Genomic DNA, 5767 nt, shown 5'->3' on the forward strand with positions numbered 1-5767 from the left:
ACATTTGATTCACTCTATTGAAATTTTTAGGGTGTTTTTTTTTAATTTCAATCACCTCTCACGATCCGCGGATAATAGTGTCGCTCGTTGGAGAGGACTTTGGGTTTATGTAGCTCAATCCAGTGATTCATTCCTGTCAGCAAGTGCTCAGCTATTGCGGATTTGTTTACATGGCGATTTTTAACAGCTGCTATGTGTTCCTTCACCCTCTCTTGAACGCTGCGCTTAGTTTGGCCAATGTACGCACTTCCACAACTGCATTCTATCTTGTAAGCACCCGGATTCTGGTACGGAATGACATCCTTTGGGCTGCGTAAAAGACTTGCTACTTTAGATAACGGCGTGTATACAATCTTAATGGAGAATTTCTTCAGTACTGATCCTACTTTGTTCGTTATCCCTTTCACATACGGCAAAAAGGCTGGTTGCCTACTAACCTCCGGATGTCTTTCTTTGTTCCTAGTTGTGCGTGGGATTTTCTGCAAGTATCCATTTTTCTTTAGCACCTCCTGAACATGGGCTAACTCATTATCTGTGTGACATAGATAATGAGATAGCCCATGTTCAGGAGGTGCTAACTCATTATATCGCGGTAGACCCGTTTGTGTAATTAAATATGTGTACAAAACGCGAGAGTTTAAAGTGTTTAGTCAAAATATTATTGTTAACAACTTTTGGTAGTAATCTAGACACCTAAATAATACAAGAGTTTTTTATATAGCGATCGTTTATTCATGACGTACAGCGTTTGAAGGGTTAAGAAAGTATTGTATTGTGTGCTTGATTGTAAACATAAATAGATATTGTGTATGTGAGCACGTACTGCGGGCATTCATTAAAATTATCAAAAAAGGCTCCTAATTTATCTCTTAACACATTAATTGCCACTAAGTGCTACGGGTTACGCTCGTAGCGCGTAGCCACGTTTTCGCCGTATGTAGCGCGTAGTCGCTACGAACAGTGTAGCCGACTGTCGGGTTCTTGGCCCTGAATGTGTTAAATTGCTTCGGGATGCAGATTATTTTTGTCAAACGGGCCTTATATTTGTGGAGACAACTATTACGGAAAATTTAAAGACATTTTGCTAAATGTATTAGAAAAAGTATTAGTGTTAGCCTTTTTTTAACTATGCCCCATGTACGAATTAGATTTCAAAATTGTTTAATAATTTTCATTAAAATGTTCGTAATGTAGGTAAGTACCTAATTCATGTCTTATTTCTAAATAGCTGTAAGGAAAGGTGAATAAGCTATCAACTAGAAATAAACAGATTTCTATTTAATATTCGTTTTATTTATTGTCATATCTTACAAGCTAAATTAGACCCTTTTCCCATTACTTCTCATACATATGTAAGTTGAGTGACCATTAGGGTGGTTCACGTTTGTATGGGAAAAATTCAAACTCTAGCTCCAAGAAGCGGCACCCCCTCATTTTGTTACACTTGTTTATTTTGACAAAATACGCCAAGTTTTGTAATCTTATCTCAACTACAAGGGGGTGCTCAAACACTATGAATTTTTTCAAAGTTGTATGAAATCCAAAAAATTCATGTTATTATTGCTATTAATCACTTAAATACTTTTTTTTTTGGGTTTCATACAACATACAAAATTTCAAAGTGGTTGAGCACCCCCTTGTAGTTGAGATACAATTACGAAAGTTGGTGTATTTTATCAGCATAATAAGTGTAACAAAATAAAGGGGGTGCCCCGTAGGAAAAAAAATGTTTTTTAAACCACCCTAGTGGCCAGCATGTGACAATCGAACTGATCATGTTGGCTCTATGATAACGCAAGCTAATTGTGTTTGAGTTTGTTAGAATTGTCTAGATGAGTATTAGTTGCTTGTTGAAAGAAAAGTACAGTCGGGGATAAAAACTTGTATTAAAATAGTTATTTACGATACAAGTGCGGAAAAGAGGAAATTCGTTAAATCGACACGAGTTGCGAATTACCTATTCGCACGTGTATCGTACAGTACATATCGTCGGGTGACAAGCAAAAGTCACTAACTAACACCATTGAAATTATTGGACAATAAACCGTATTACAAGTGTAATAAAGTGCATTGTTACTTTAATTTTTTGATAGTACTTAGTGACTTGCTTGTCACTCGACGATATGGCCCTTTAAACTTTTGACATACGCACGAAAAGTGCCATTTTACGCACTAGTGCGGGAAAATAGGACCATATGTACTGTAAATGTTTTTTTTTTGACATTAACCTATTATTTTACCCTGAAGCAGGGGTGCGAAACTCCTGACTTCGGTCAAACTCGGCTCCGCTCGGCTCAGCATTGCTCCGAGCAATTATTAGGGTTGGCACCACTTGACTTCCTTTTGCGTGCACGACCACAGATAAGATAATCACTTGATTTATGACAACCCTAAATAGTAGGAAGTTTCCTTTCTGTACGGTAGTACTATTAATTATTCTGTGCCTGAAGTTTAGTGCTAGTCAGAGGGGTATAGTCGCGGTCGTCGCGGACGGTCTAGAACGCAAAATGACTAGTGTAATATTTTGCCTACCTATATCCCTTTTAGTCTACATTGCGAACGGTCTAGAACGCAAAATGACCACTTTTTTATATCACTAGGGTAGGTTAGGTTCATTAGTTATCTTCAAATGGCCGAAGGCCAAATAGCACAGAATAGGAGCCCCGCGACAGCGGCGCTCCGTCGACATCGCTTACGTAAAGATAAAATGAGTAGGCATTTTGCGTCCTGGACCGTTCGCGATGTAGACTAAAAGTGATATAGGCAAAATATTACAGTAGTCATTTGCATGGTATAATAATATACTCCGCCTGGTACTCTATTCCAAGATTCGCGTATGACCTAACTGACACGGGCCTACGTCATCATGCTGTTTACAGGTTCTCAAACTTTAAAATGTGGGAGAATTTTAACCAACGGAGAAAATTATGTTAACGACATTAATTTTAAGTTATTCATGTAGAAACATAGTAAAATAAAACAAATCTAATGTATTAAATTAAACTTTATTTATCTATACAAGACAAACGTTTGAAAAACTAATTCACAGTTACACATTAATTACCAAGCTTACGGCGTGAAAAGTTTGGAAAACATTGCGACTGCTGACACTGAGCGAGAAGGAAATAACAATTAACACGCGTTCGACAAGGATGACAATCAATCAATTTTTGTGTATTATGGCTCCATCAGGGCTTGATGATTCCGCCAGTGTCGAGGTTGGATAACACACGGCCAGTATGATATAGATCGTCGGTGATGTATATACGGTGTTCGGTTGAGTATCCATCCACCCTACAAACAAACACAAGCCATTCAACCTACGGACAACACGACCACTTCCAATAGTTATTAAAGACGTCATAAACCAGACAACGTTTGTTGTGTATGTATATAGATATATGTATGTATATATTATTAAGGTTATTATAACATTTACTAGATCCATCACCTGTCAGTATACCATACTTCACAGTTTGAACTCATTCTTAGTTAGGAATTTATTCAAAATATCACCAAATGTGGTATAAACTAGGGTTAGGAGGAAGTTAATATTTATTGGACGGCTTATCTCACGTGGGAGAAAATCATATATTGGATGACGTATTAAGGGGCATTCCAAAAGTATATGGTTAGTAGTACCTTCGTCCAGTCCACACTCACAGATCGAGCTGTCCCTTATTCGCATCTTGGCCAGGCGCACTGGCGAACAAATGTGACCAAGTCGTAATCTGATAATATTCGAAGTTGTTACCTTAGAATAGCCTTTGTGCTTGAAAAACCAGGGTTTAGGAGGGATATTTGGTTGCAAGTTACCGTAGTGTAGACCCTTGGCTCTACGTGAGAGCTGCCATGATTTATTCCAATTTTCAAAAAGAAGACATCTTATCGAAGATCTTATGTCTCGAGTAAAGCATTTTTGGTCAGAAGCGAAACTCTGGTGTATGGCAGATTTTGCACATTGGTCCACGACCTCGTTACCAGTTATGCCTGAGTGGCTAGGGATCCATGCCAAGACTACTTGCAAATTGGCATCATGGCATTCTCTAAGTTTATCTTTTATTTTTAAGGTAAGGTAGAAGTTATCCTTGGAGTGAAATGGTAGTCTATTCAGGTCCTGTAGGCAGCTCAGAGAATCAGTCAAGATTATACTTTTGTCTTGATTATGCGATTTAATATAGGTGATAGCTTCATATAGAGCGACTGCTTCGCCGGTAAATATTGAGGCTTGTGGGGGGCTTTTATTATTAAGTACTATTTTATATTTTGGGATCCATACCGCTGATCCTACAGATTCTGTTGGGTTTATTTTAGAGGCATCTGTGTAAACCTGTAGCCATCCCTTAAATTGTCTGTCCATAATTTGGTTAAATACTGTGTTTGCATTGGGAGTTTTTTTAGAAATTCCCAAGTCTAAGACGACTGTGGGTTGAAAGACTAATGTGTCGTAATTAAAGCAGAATATTTGATTCTTATCAAATTGGTAGGAATTTATATTGCAGTATTTTTTGTAAGATTTAATTAATGGGGGGAGTTCTTTATTTTTCCAGTAATTAGAGTCAGGAGATATATCCATTAGGGCTTTACATTTTGCTAGCAGTGGGTGATTCTCATATTGTATTATATTCATAAGAAATCTATCGGCCAAGTACTGTCTACGCATTATAAGAGGGGGGTCTAGACATTCCACTTGCAGAGCATTTATTGGAGATGACCTCATGGCACCAGTCACAATTCGCAGGCAGTTAGCCTGGATTCTATCCAGTTTGCCCAGTGCTGTCATATTACAGGGTTCCAAAATGAAACTAGCATAGTCAAAGTGGCTTCGAACTATAGCATTATATAGAATTTTCTGGGTGTACGGATGAGCCCCCCATCGTACGCCAGACAGTGAGCGCATAGCATTAATACTTATTTCGCATTTTTTTGCAATATAGTCCAAATGGGGTTTACCAGTCATTTTAGAATCGAGTAGAACTCCCAGAAATTTTACCGAGTTAACAATTTCAATTTCTTGACTCTCCAAGGAGAGTTCTATAGGTGGGATATTTTTTTTACGAGTGAAGACAAGGATGACGGTCAGGGCATGAAGTTATCTAGATCCGAATTGTCAAATGTGACAGCGCTATCCTGTGTTGTCAGTAGTGTAAACAGAATTACCCGAACGTCTGAAATTTCTGTCGTGAATCGGAAGATATTGCTAACGAATAATTAAAAATGACGTGTTATTGTAAAATTTAAGATAAAATACATATAAATGAAAATTATAAAATTATAAAGAAATATTTTAACTTATTAACGATAGGTATAATGTACCCATGTAACATGTTATGTTGAAATAAAGTGGCAATGTTATTGTGACGTAGGCCCGTGTCACTCTGGGAATAGAAGACCATGTTTTAACCATGGTCATTTGCATTCTAGACCATCCGCGAATAACGCGTCAGAGGTCCTACCGTGAACCACGTTCGACGGTTTGCCTCCCTGTCACATATACGTACGAATTTACAAGTGCGACAGAGAGACAACACGTCGAATATGGTTCACGGTAGACCCTCAGGCTTATGAAAGATGAACCTGCAAAAACGCCTGATCTAATATTATTCCGATTCCATTAGCACAGTTAAAATGGTGCCTCAAACATCTTTATAATTTTGACACTCATGACATGACACATGTCATAAGTGACACTGACACTAGGCGCCCGTTCGTCTGTCACGCATGACGTGTGGTCACTTCACTTGCCCGAAGCGTGATAATGGGATAG

The 5767-nt window shown here is 38.2% G+C and overlaps 1 long non-coding RNA gene across 1 annotated transcript in view; it reads left to right on the top strand.

The window, feature by feature from the left end:
• LOC134796428 (uncharacterized) overlaps positions 1-5767 on the top strand; it is a 439520-nt gene that overhangs the window by 64979 nt on the left and 368774 nt on the right. The gene's annotated exons all lie outside the window — the stretch shown is intronic.

The sequence above is a fragment of the Cydia splendana genome, chromosome 13 (assembly GCF_910591565.1).
Source record: "Cydia splendana chromosome 13, ilCydSple1.2, whole genome shotgun sequence".
In the NCBI taxonomy this organism is placed as follows: Eukaryota; Metazoa; Arthropoda; class Insecta; order Lepidoptera; family Tortricidae; genus Cydia; species Cydia splendana.